General features: G+C 42.6%; 1 pseudogene; it reads right to left on the reverse strand.

Annotated features, from left to right (window-relative positions):
* Positions 1–1,484: 1,484 nt before the first annotated feature.
* LOC100605544 lies at positions 1,485–6,446 on the reverse strand (annotated as a pseudogene).
* Positions 6,447–13,969: the final 7,523 nt, after the last annotated feature.

Consider the following 13,969-nt stretch of genomic DNA (forward strand, 5'->3'; position numbering starts at 1 on the left):
ACCTACCATCAGATTAAGGTTGTATATATATATATATTTATATGTGTGTGCATGTGTATAATATATATATATTTCAAAGCAGTCATTCATAGGTATATTTTTCAATTAGTAAGCTAATTTTCCAAGCACTATTTTTCATATATATATGAAAATATATATATGAATATATATGAAAAAATATATATGAATATATATGAAAATATATATATACATGAAAATATATATATAGTCCCAGCACTTTTAGAGTCTGAGGTGGGAGGGTGACTTGAGCCAGGAGTTGGAGAGAAGCTTGGGCAACAGGGTGAGACCCTGTCTCTCCAACAACAGCAACAACAAAATTACTCAGGCATGACAGTTCAGCTTGTATCCAGCTATTTGGGAGGCTGAGGTTGGAGGACTGCTTGATCTGGGGAGGTCGACCGTGCAGTGAGGCGTGATCTTTCCACTGCACTCCAACCTGGGTGACAGAGTGAGAGCCTGTCTCAAAAACAAAACAAAACAAAAGAAAAAGCAGACTGTATTTATCCATTCTTCCTTATCGCTCTAATAGCTGTATTCTAATATACAATGAGATTGTATACAAGATGAGGATGGTTAAAAGAGTATAATGCTATTAAAATATAAATGACTATAGAATTATATGTCTCCATTACCCTTGTCATTGGAATACGGATCCTGCCACCTTGGTAGTCAGCATAGTACCCAATAGGTAGTTTTTAAAAAATATATCATAATCATTTATTAATGTGGAGAAGATCCTTCCAAAGACAGCTCCAATGTCCTTGTCACGCAGAGGCAGCAGTGGTCAGGAGCTTTGCTGACCAATGCTTTAGGTGCCTGTTTAAAAGGAAGACGTTATTTGTCTCAAGTAAAGGCCTTGGTTCCTTTTCCGCATACTGCAATCATTCAACTACATCTTACACTCCACCGTGTCCACGACACTGCTTATGACTGGTGACTAGAAGACTGAACATCACTTGTGCCCACGTGCAGATAGAGAGAATGTTGTCTGGTCACTTTACCACTTTAGTGGAAGGCACTCTTTTAAAATTCATCAGCCAGTCTGCTATTATAAACACTGAGTCAAAACCGTGGTTGACTTCAAAGTGTTCTCAGAAAGTCTGATAATACACTATTGAAAGACGGTTTTCCATCTGAAAACCTGACTGGTGGCAACCTTCAATTGGCCCCTGCATTTCCTCTGAGCTGAAGCAGCCAAGAGATGGAATCATTTGCATGAGGAGTTCTTACTGCCACTACAGTTGTTAGAAAACTTGGAATGATCCCTCTGCCCTCCAGGTGATTGAAAGGTATGCAAAACAAGGTTGTTTCTTACTGAGAGCAAGGAAGCAACGGGTAAGAAAACATTTAAGGCATAAATAATATAAAAGGGCACACATTTTAAGACACATTCACATGGCATTATACTGCAAAAAAAATAAAGAATGATTTTCTCTGATTTGAATTAAGATCCTTCACATGGTTCACTCCCAGGCCTGTTTTGTGCAGTTGGTTACAGGCTTGAAGTCAGAAGATGACTGGTTGTTTGCACATCTTCCGGTTTCCTGGGGCCGCTGGAGGACCCCCGAGGGGCTGTCCAAAGGAACACCAGGCGGAGGCTATGTTGTCTTTTCAGCACCGTCCTCTGAGATAGGGGGCAAAATAAGAGGATTCCAAAGTAAACTGTTGCTGTCTGTTTCTGAATAGACACAGCTGTCTCCTCTGCTGAACTCTTCTGGATTTTCTGTGCGAACACAGCTGACATCGCTTCTATTATCCTGACAGCACTTTTTTCCTCCTCTGTAATAACACACTTTGTGGATGAACCAAAATCACCAAAATCTGCCACGGATACTGTTACAGGGCCACTCAAAATAATACCAACGCTATTTTTGGCAAGGGATTGGTAGAAACCCAAAAGAGAGGAGTTAAGAGAAAGAATTGTCAAAGTTCCCTGATGAATCTTTATACGTTCCATGTTTCTATCCTACTGTTTTCCATTATGCAACCATGAGCTGTGAGTGGTCACAGGTTTGGCAGAACAATGTAGTTCTACAGGTCCACCATGTTTCTGGACGGTAGAGAGTGGCTCAGAAGTAAAATAAGGTGCCAAGTCTGAACACATGGAAGAGCAGAGAATCACGACAGTAACATACAGCAGTGTCCATATGGGTCCAAGATTCACATGCAGAGCGCCAGATTACAGAAGCAGGCAAGGCAGGCTTCCAGAGCAAAACCCAGGCCTTGGTTCACTTTCCAAGGTACTACAATTCAGGGTAATCAGACGCATTCCTTAATCTTGACTCCTTTCTGCTTAGTAAAGACTTTGATCAGTCTTCATGCTGTCCACAGGGAGTCTCCAAAACTCAGAGTAACAGTTGGCTTACATCTTCAGTGATTCAAGTCTGCAAGGTGTATATGCTTCGGGGGGGAAAGCAGAGAAGCCACTTTCTGTACTTACAATGGAGTTCACTTCAGTGCTATAAACATCACCGCAGTCCTGCTTGTAATAAAGTCCAGACTAGCAATCTGCCTTTGGGTTGAGCTGTCCTCCTACAAGATAAGCTGTTAAGTCATGCCTTGATTTTAGATCTCTCGGCCGGGCGGGCTAAGCATCCAGAGTCCCTGTGGGGCCGCCGGCTGGGAAAGCCACCCTCAGGTCCTTCCCTCGGACGCCCGCGGTGGCTACTATGGTGGCGGCTGCTATGGTGGCGGCTATGGCGGCAGCGGCTGTGATCCGAAGGGGTCCCTCCACGCACCACGCAGGGCAGAGGAGGGCGCGGTGTCTTGCAGGCGAGGACGCAGGCGCTGGGTAGGTCAGGCAGGCGCTGGGTCCTGGTTCTTCTGGCACCTTGACTCTGGAGCCCGGCATCAGGGCTCAGGGTAGGGGACCTTGGGCGCGCCCCCGCGGCAGCGCTCCTCCAGGCGGAGGGGAGTGGACATGTAACCCGGTGGGTTCAGGGCTGCCCGGAGCATGCCAGGAGCAAGAGGAGGGATCCTGTGAGAGACAAGCGAGGCCGGTTGTAGAGTCCGCCTCCAATAAGTAGTTTTTTAAGCCGATCCCTCTCCCTCCACTCACAAGTAGACCGCAGAGTCTATTTTGCCCATACTGATGTCTCTGCGTGTTCTATGCTTAGCTCCCAATTATAATTGAGAACATACAGCATTTAATTTTCTGATCCTGCATTAATTTGCTTAGGATTACGACCTCCAGTTCCATTCCCTTTGCTGTAAGACAGTTGGTGTGCCCAGAGTAAAGTCCTCCATTTAAGCTCCCATTCACAATTACACTGACCCCATTGAGAACCTTATGGTGAAGGTGGGAACAGCCACTGCTGAGACCGCCATGGCTCAGTTAGCCTCCATGAACACTTCCATTTATCTCATTTGCTCCTGAGACAGTGGTGTATTATTACATCATCTGCCCATTAATATCTGATCCTTGATACAGGTATCCTGGAGGGTCATATTTCTGCATGATATTCTGCTGGCGATTCTTCCACAGGCACGTTTCAGTGCAAACCATAAGAATGAGGCCCAAGATACCCAGCATACAGCCAAGGATCAGATATAACATGTCACTGCTTCTGTCAGGGCTGGTTGCTGGCCTCGCATTTCCTTCACTTCCTGAGGAATTCAGAGGGGTACTCAAGCCTTTCGGATACTCAGAAGCTCCAGGAGCACATTTCACTTTAGTCTCGCAGATCATGACATTGCTAAACTCACTTTCTTCTTCACTGAAGCACTGCATTTTAATGCCATAGGAAGTGTCTGACAGCAGATGGCCAATCATGTGCCACTCCTTTGAACCTTCTGTAACATCCCTCTTATAAACATTGTCATGGTCATTATCTGTGGGTCAGTAATAGACATAAAAGAATGGAAGTGTTATTGTTACTTCATGGAATGTATGTCCACTTTAGCACAATCTGAGTAATGCTGACAGCCTCTGTGTATAGAATGTGAGGTCTGTTATTGCACAGTTGGAAAAAAGTCTGGGGAACCCGGTCACCTGATAAGGATGAGACGCCGATCTCTGAAAACTTTCTTCATAATGGTTGATAGCAACGACCCAAAATTTGTATGTTGAACCTTGTTCGATACTACAAACTTGCACAGAAATTTTGGAAGGAAGGATATGTTCAGCTGCCACCAGCCAGTCACTGGTCCTCATCCATTTATATTTGACCTTGAAGGCAGCGATTGAAGAATTCCCAATTGCCCAAGTAAATCAAGTGACATAGACCAACCTGTCTGATGCAGTGGAGATAATCAGGTGATCTGGTACCTCTGGAGCACCACTGTGCCTAGATGAATCTGTAAGCACTACTCCAAAATTGTTGTTTGCAGCTTCTGAAACAACAGGATACTTGGGGGTGCCTACGGGTTGAGAGGATGTCTGGGTGTTTTTTGATGATGCTGTTTTTTCTTTGCTGGTTCAGAAGGTAAGCATGGCAGGTGGGTTTTCACTTGCATCGCTTCTTGCTACCATCAAGAGTTCATAAAGACCAGATGGCACCATTTCAGCTAAATAAAGCTCACTTTCACTTCCTGGGATTCAAACCCTGTGCCAACTTCCCATCACATCAACTTCATAGTCCAGATTTTGATACTTCACAAAACAGGCATTGATGGGCAGTACACTTTCCTTGCCTGCCCTCCACACCAGGTTGTATGTATCTGGTATGGGGGTCTGTAGGGTTTCAATTTGGTGGGGGCCTCAGGAACAGAGATACCACTAGCATTTTTCTCTAACGTTTCTAGAAACTGCACTAGGATGTACTTTCTCTGGAAATGAGCTGAATAATCCAGTTTCTGAACCATCTCTTATTTTTTTTCATTATTCTGAGTAGCAACAAAAAGTGCGACTATTTCTCCTTTTGTTTATTTCAAAAAGAACAACCATGAGAGGTGGTTCTGCCTGCATGGTACCATGTTCATCTGTAGCTTCACAGATGTATTTCTCCACATGCTCCTGCATCACAGCCTGAGTATGGAGAGAGCTCAAGCCAGCTTGGGACATGATGAAGTAGACAGGCTCTAGGTCCAAGATTTCATGTCTTGGTAAGTGTGACTTTTGGGATTTAGATCTAAGGACTTAAGAGAGATGGCTGGTTATCAATCCATAGCTGTCATACCAACAAATGACTGGACCTAACAGCCTGCTGGCATTGAAGGACAGAGTAACAACGTCTCCATCTACCACTTTTGTGCTTGCTGGTGCCAAAATTATAACTTGCTTGAATCCATTGCCTTTTTCTATTTCAAGTCTCCCAGTAGACTGCATAAATCCAGTCTCATTACCTGCTAAACACTGATGTAGCCTAGTATCTTGCATAATAACCCCACTGAATTTCAGTCAATTTCCTGCAGTTCAATGTCTTGAGGAAGGATGATTAGGCTGTGCATTATGAAACCAGTTATGGTTGGCAGCTGGGTCCCTACAAACATCAGAGATAAAGTGTTCTGTGGAAAATAGAGACACTATCTGATCCTGTAGTCCCTTAGAGTAGGAGCGTGTTGAAGTACATGAACCATGTATGCCACATATTTTGCATCTCCAGAGTTTCCCACCATGCAGGAATCGTTTCCAGAGTCCACTGGGTCAATGCTATCTATGGCAACATGAGAATACAACCTTCTCCAGTTGCTTCCCGGGGCAATATCCTGCCTGTTCTTTAGCCAACACACTTGAGGACCCCACTAAACACACACTCCAAAGGTACAGGGCTATGTGAATGAACCTAATACCTGTGAACAAGCAGGGGAAGAATGCCAAAATCATCCGAAGAAAGGTGACTCACAAGGAGCTTTTGGCCAATGGGTTCAACTTTTAATTCATGTGTGGCCGCATTATAAGCTGCACATTTCTATGATCCCTTGTCCTCTAAGGATACATTCAAAATCCAAAGATGTTCTTGTGGAGGGTTTAAGTAATTCTTTGTGGAATGCTTCAGCCTCTTCCCCTGGATTTTAGCGCACACCTCAGCTTTGGGGTTACTCTCTGGTACCCTGCAGCCAATGAAACCAGCATGTTTATTATTTTGCTGTAATAAAATGCTTTGTGGATGAGTCAAAATCACCAAGAACTGCTGTGGATACTGCTCCAGGGCCACTTACAACAACATTGACCTATTGTTGAAAATGCATCGGTAGTAACCCAAAAGGGAGGAGCTAAGAGAAAAAAATTGTCAAAGTCCCCTGATGAATCTTAATATGTTCCATGTTTCTATTCTATTTTTTCCATTATGTGACCTTGAGATGGGAGTGGTCACAGGTTTAGCAGAACAAGAGAGTTCTACAGGTCCACGAAGTTTCTGGATGGCAGAGGGTAGCTCAGAAGTGAAATAAGTTGCCACGTCTGAACTCCCAAAAGAGCAGAGAATGGTAAGAGTAACAGACGGTGGTGTCCATAAAGGGCCAAGATCTGGATGCAGAGCGCCAGATTACAGAAGCAGGCAGGACAGGCTTCCAGAGCAAAACCCAAGCCTTGGTTCATTTTCCAAAATACTGTAGTCCAGGGTAAGCAAACACATTCTTTAACCTTGACTCCTTCCTGCTTACTAAAGACTTTGATCAGGTACAGTCTTCATGCTGTCCACAGTGTGTCTCCCAAAATGAGAGTAACAGCTGGCTTACATCTTCAGTGATTCAAGTCTGCAAGGTGAATACACTTGTGCTTGGGAGGGAAAGCAGAGAAGCCACTTACTGTTCTTAGCCTGGAACTCACTTCAGTGCTAAAAGCACATCATAGCAGTTCTGCTTGCAATAAAGTCCAAACTATCAATCTGCCTTTGGGTTGAGCTTTTCTCTTACAAAATAAGCTGTTAAGTCATGCCTTGACTTCAGGTCTCTCCACGGGGCGGGCTAAGCATCTAGAGCTCCCGTGTGGCAGCCAGCTGGGAAAGCCACCCCTGTGTCATGCCCTCTGGTGTAAGGCAGCGGCTGTGGTGGCGGCTGTGATCTCAAGGGGCCCCTTCAGGCCCCGGCACAGGGCAGAGGAAGGTGTGGTGCCGCCCACGCCAGGGCAGAAGCGCTGATGGGGCGAGCGGGCCGCCAGGTCCCAGGTCTCCTTGCACTGAGTGATCTCAACAGGGAACCAGGGCTCAGGGGAGGGTAACTGGGTTGGGGGTGGGATGCGGAGTAACAGGACCCATCCCTGTGGCAATGCTACTCTAAATGGAGGCCTGCCTACAGGTAACCAGGTGGTCACAAGGCCCAACAGGAGCAGGAGAGGAGCAGGAGGAGGAGCGATCCCAGAGGGAGACAGGCAAGGCAGGCTGCAGAGACCGCCCCCAGTCGGTATTTTTTTAACCCATCCTTCTCCCGCCACCCTCAAGTAGTCCACAGAGTCTATTTTTCCCATATTGATGTCTATGTGTGTTCAATATTTAGCTCCTCCATGTAAGTGAGAAACTACAGCATTTGGCTTTCTATCCTGCATGAGTTTGCTTAGGATTAAGGCCTCCAGCTCCATCCATAATGTTGTAAAGGACACGATTTCATTCTTTTTACGGCTGTATAGTATTCCGTGGTGTATATGTACCATATTTTATTTATACAGTCTACCATTGATGGACTCCTGGGTTGATTACGTCTGTGCTATTTTGAATAGTGCAGCCATGAACATAGGAGAGTATGTGTCTTTTTGGTAGAATGATGTATTTTCTTTTGAGTATGTACTCAGTAATGAGCTAATTGTATCAAAAGGTAGCTCCGTGTTAAGTTCTTTGAGAAATCTCCAGACTGTTTTCCATAGTGGGTGCACTAATTTACATTTCTTGCTCTCTGTTTAGTTCACAAAATTTCTACTAGACTCAGCTTGGGGCTGCAGCCTTGACTGCAGCAGGTGCTGGGGCTTCCCTAAGTAGATACTGTGCACAGGTAAAGAGAGTGCTCAGATCCCAGGGTTGTGAGAAGAGAAGCAGAGGAAGGAGTTAAGGAGAGGGCCACATTTGGATGCCCTGAGGAGGGATGACAGGCAGATGTAAGGAAGGTGGTACTGTGCTAGTCACTGGTGACATCCTCCTAGTTCCAAAATCTCCTGGAAAGCAGGAAGCCTCACAATTCCCAAGCATGCTGCAGTTCTGGAGGGCACAGGGCTACTATTCTTCCCAGGGTGACTCTCTTTTCTCCCAATAAACATGGGACTCTGAAGCCAGGAGTCAGAATGAATTATCTTCCACCCACGCAACGCTTAAACCTTCGATTTATGATTGAATTACACACACACACACATGCGCAGGCACACACAGGCATCCGTCTCTGTAATAAAACGTCCTTAGCTAATGCTAGACAGATCTGTGATCTGTGATTATCTCTACCCTTTTGGGCAACAAGAATAGTGAATTGATTGACAAAATTGATTGACTCCTGGAAAGTAGTGTAAAAATGTAATATACATGTAATACACATGGTGTACTCCCCCTGTGACATTAGCAGCAACATTCCCCTAGAATATTACAAATAATATCAGCCGGGGTGTACACACATAATGTACATACCTTGTAAAATTAGGAGCAGCGTCTCCCTAAGATATTATGAATAATATCACAGAATGTGTACACATGGCTTATAGCCTATGTGATGTTGGGAGTTACATCCTTCTAGTAAGTTAGGAATAATACCACAAAGGTGTTCACACATGGATAACAGCGTATGTAATATTAGGATTAACATGCCTGGAAAATATTACAAATAACATCACAGGGGGTGTTCACACATAATGTACATGCCCTGTGACATTAGGAGTATATTTCCCTGACACATTACGAGTAATATCAGAGAGTGCACACCTTCTGTGACATTTGGAGTAATGTCCCCTGGATATTACGAATAATATCACAGGGTGTACATCCCCTGTGACCTGAGGAGTAAGACCTTTCTTGGATAATGCAAATAATATCACAAAATGTACAGCCCCTGTGGCATTAGGAGTAACATCCACCTAGGATATTATGAATAATATCACAGGAAGTATACCCTGTGTGACAGTAGGAGTAACCTCCCCCAAGGATATAATGAACAAATACAGAGGATGTACACGTATTGTGACATTAGCAGTAACATCCATTGGGGATATTATGAAAATTATCACATTGTGAACACTCCCTGTGATATTAGGAGTAACGTCCCCCTACAATATTGGGAACAATATCACACGGTGTACATTCCTTGTGACATTAGAGGTAACATTTCTTTAGGATATTATGAATAATATTACCAGATGTACAGCCCTGTGATATTAGGAGTAACATTTCCATAAAATATTATGAATTATATTACTGTGTGTACACACGGGTGACATTACGAGTAACAGCCCCCAAAACTATTAAGAATAACTTCACAGGGTGTACACACTCTGTGACATTGGGAGTACCATCTTTCTAAAATATTACGAATAATATCGCAAAAGGTACACCCCCTGTGACGTTAGAAGTAACATCCACCTAGGATATTATGAATAATATCACAGGGTGTACACCCCCTGTGACATAAGAAGTAACATCACCCGAGGATATAAGAAATAATATCAGATTGTGTACACGCATGGTGACATCAGTAGTAACATCCTTTTAGGATGTTGCAAATATTATCGGAGTGTGAACACCTTCTGTGACATTAGGAGTAACATTATCCCACAATATTGGGAATAATACCACACGGTATACACTGCCTGTGACATCAGTGGTAACATTTCTTTAGGATATTACAAATAATATGACAGAGTGTACAGCCCCTGTGATATTAGGAGTGACATATCCAAAATACCTTACAAATAATATCACTGTTTGTACACCACGTGTGACATTAGGAGTAACATCCCCCGAAACTATTACGAATAACTTCACAGATTGTACAACCTCTGTGATATTAGGAGTTAACCTCTTCCTAGAATGTGAAGGATAACATCACAGGACGTACACCCCCTTGACATGAGGAGTAACATCACTCTAGGATAATATGAATAATATAACAAAGTGCACACAATTTGTATGGTAGGAGTAACATCCCCCTGGGATACTAGGAATCATAGCACAGAAAGCACACCCCCTGTGACAATAGGAGTAACATCCCCATAGGATATTACAAATAATATCACAAGGTTTACATGCATTGTGACATTAGTAACAATATCCGGCTAGTATATTGTGAATAATATCGCAGGGTGTACACATTTGTGACGTTAGGAGTAACATCTCCCTAGAATATTACGAATAATATCACAGGGTGTACACACCCTGCGACTTTAGGAAAATCATCCCCCTGGATTACCATGAATAATGTCACAGGATGTTAAACCCCTGTGCCAATAGGAGTAATATACTTCTAGGATATGACGAATAATATCACAGTGTGTACACCCACTGTGACATTGAGGCATTTTTCCTAAAATATGAAAAGTATCACAGGGTGTACACACATAGAGAACACCCGCTGTGATATTAAAAGTTATACCTCCCTGGGATATTGTGAATAATATCACAGGGTGTACATCATGTGTGTACACCCACTGTGATCTTTAAAGTAATATCTCCTTAGGATATTATAAATAGTATCAATAGGTGTACACACCCTATGACATTAAGATAACATCCCTTTAGGATATTCCAAATAATATCCCACGGTGTAGACCCCATGTGACATTAGGAGTAGCATCTTCCTTGGATATTATGAATGAGATCACAGGGTTGACACCTCATGTGATTTTGAAAGTAAAATCCCCCAGGAATATTACTAATAATAACACAGGGTGTACACCCTTGTGATGTTAGGAGTAACAAATAATATTCAGAAGGTGTACACACATTGTGACATTAGTAGTAATATCCCACTAGTATAGTGTGAATAACACCACAGGGTATACACACCTGTGACATTAGGAGTAACATCCCCCTGGAATATTCTGAATAATATCGCTGTGTTTACACCTCCTGTGACTTTAGGGGTATCATCCCGCTAAAATATTATGTAAATAATTGTAAAATTATGAGCATCTCCCTAAGATATTATGAATAATATCACAGGATGTGTACACACGTGGCATATACCCCAGGTGATGTTAGGAGTTACATCCTTCTAGTATGTTAGGAATAATACCACAAAGGTGTTCACACATAGTTAACAGCATATGTAATATTAGGATTAACATCCCTCGAGAATATTTCAAAGAACATCACAGGGGCTGTGCACACATGATGTACATGCCCTTTGACATTACGAGTACATTTCCCTGACACATTTCAAGTAATATCACAGTGTTTACACCTTCTGTGACATTTGGAGTAACGTCCCCTATGATAGTACGAATAATATCACAAGGTGTACATCCCCTGTGACCTGAGGAGTAATATCTTTCTAGAATACTACGAAGAATATCACAATGTGTACACCCGCTGTGTCATTAAAAGTAAAATTCCCCTAGGATATTATGAAAAACAACACAGGGAGTACACCCCGTGTGACATTAGAAATAACATCTCCCGAGGATAAAGCGAATAAAGTCAGAGAATGTACATGCATTGGGACATCAGTAATGACATCTCTTTCAGATAATACAAATAATATCAAAGGGTGTACACGCACTGTGAAATTAGTAGTGAACTCCCGCTAGTATATTACGAATTTTATGACAGGGTGTATATGCCCTGTGACATTCATAGTAACGTTTTCCTAGAATATTACAAAGAATATTAAAGGGTGTACAGGACCTGTGATTTACGAGTAACATTTCCATAGAATATTACACTGTGTGTACACCCCCTGTGACATTAGGAGTAACATCCCACAAAACTATAACGAATAATTTCACAAGGTGTACATGCTCTGCGACATTAAAAGTAACATTTCCCTAGAATATTATGATAATGTAAGCAGAGTGTACACCCCCTGTGATATAGGGAGTAACATCTTATAAAGATAATAGGAGTAATTTGATAAGGTGGACTAACACTGTGACATAAGGAGTAAAATCCCTCTAGGACATTACGAATATCAAGGGGAACACAGGCCGTGGGACAATAAAAGTAACCTCCCCTTAGGATATTATGAATAATACCACAAGGTGTACACACACTGTGATTATTAATGTCCCGCTAGGATATTGTGAATAATATCACAGTGTGTACAGTCCTGTGACATCAGGATGAACATTCCCCTACAATATTATGAATACTATAGCAGGGTGTACACCCCCTGTGATTTTGGTAGTGCCATCCTCCTAGAATATGGAAAATAATGTCCCAGAGTGTTAACCAAGTGTGGCAGTAGAGTTAAAATCCTAGCAGTGGAGTAACGTCACTCCCCTCTCCCCGCCTGGATATTAGGATCCACATCGCAGGGGGGCGGGCGGCTCCCGCGATGTAGGGAGTAATATCACCCCGCCTCTCCCCCCAAGGATATTTTTTTTTTTTAGGGAACAAAGATACACAGCAAATTCCTTTTATTTAAAACCTTGTAAAATTGTCATCCTCTTTCATACTTTTTTTATTATTATTTTTTATTATTATACTTTAGGTTTTAGGGTACATGTGCACAATGTGCAGGTTTGTTACATATGTATCCATGTGCCATGTTGATTTCCTGCACCCATTAACTCGTCATTTAGCATTAGGTATATCTCCTAATGCTGTCCCTCCCCCCTCCCCCCACCCCACAACAGTCCCCGGAGTGTGATGTTCCCCTTCCTGTGTCCATGAGTTCTCATTGTTCAATTCCCACCTATGAGTGAGAACATGCGGTGTTTGTTTTTTTGTCTTTGCGATAGTTTACCGAGAATGATGTTTTCCAGTTTCATCCATGTCCCTACAAAGGACATGAACTCATCATTTTTTATGGCTGCATAGTATTCCATGGTGTATATGTGCCACATTTTCTTAATCCAGTCTATCGTTGTTGGACATTTGGGTTGGTTCCAAGTCTTTGCTATTGTGAATAGTGCTGCAATAAACATACGTGTGCATGTGTCTTTATAGCAGCATGATTTATAGTCCTTTGTGTATATACCCAGTAATGGGATGGCTGGGTCAAATGGTATTTCTAGTTCTGGATCCCTGAGGAATCGCCACAATGACTTCCACAATGGTTGAACTAGTTTACAGTCCCATCAACAGTGTAAAAGTGTTCCTATTTCTCCACATCCTCTCCAGCACCTGTTGTTTCCTCACTTTTTAATGCTGGCCATTCTAACTGGTGTGAGATGGTATCTCACTGTGGTTTTGATTTGCATTTCTCTGATGGCCAGTGATGATGAGCATTTTTTCATGTGTTTTTTGGCTGCATAAATGTCTTCTTTTGAGAAGTGTCTGCTCATGTCCTTTGCCCACTTTTTGATGGGGTTGTTTTTTTCTTGTAAATTTGTTTGTGTTCATTGTAGATTCTGGATATTAGCCCTTTGTCAGATGAGTAGGTTGCAAAAATTTTCTCCCATTCTGTAGGTTGCCTGTTCACTCTGATGGTAGTTTCTTTTGCTGTGCAGAAGCTCTTTAGTTTAATTAGATCCCATTTGTCAATTTTGGCTTTTGTTGCCATTGCTTTTGGTGTTTTAGACATGAAGTCCTTGCCCATGCCTATGTCCTGAATGGTATTGCCTAGGTTTTCTTGCAGGATTTTAATGGTTTTAGGTCTAACATTTAAGTCTTTAATCCATCTTGAATTAATTTTTGTATAAGGTGTAAGGAAGGGATCCAGTTTCAGCTTTCTACGTATGGCTAGCCAGTTTTCCCAGCACCATTTATTAAATAGGGAATCCTCCCCCCATTTCTTGTTTTTGTCAGGTTTGTCAAAGATCAGATAGTTGTAGATATGCGGCATCATTTCTGAGGGCTCTGTTCTGTTCCATTGATCTATGTCTCTGTTTTGGTACCAGTACCATGCTGTTTTGGTTACTGTAGCCTTGTAGTATAGTTTGAAGTCAGGTAGCATGATGCCTCCAGCTTTGTGATTTTGGCTTAGGATTGACTTGGCAATG

Source organism: Nomascus leucogenys, unplaced genomic scaffold (genome assembly GCF_006542625.1).
Source record: "Nomascus leucogenys isolate Asia unplaced genomic scaffold, Asia_NLE_v1 000874F_76848_qpd_obj, whole genome shotgun sequence".
NCBI classification, from domain to species: domain Eukaryota; kingdom Metazoa; phylum Chordata; class Mammalia; order Primates; family Hylobatidae; genus Nomascus; species Nomascus leucogenys.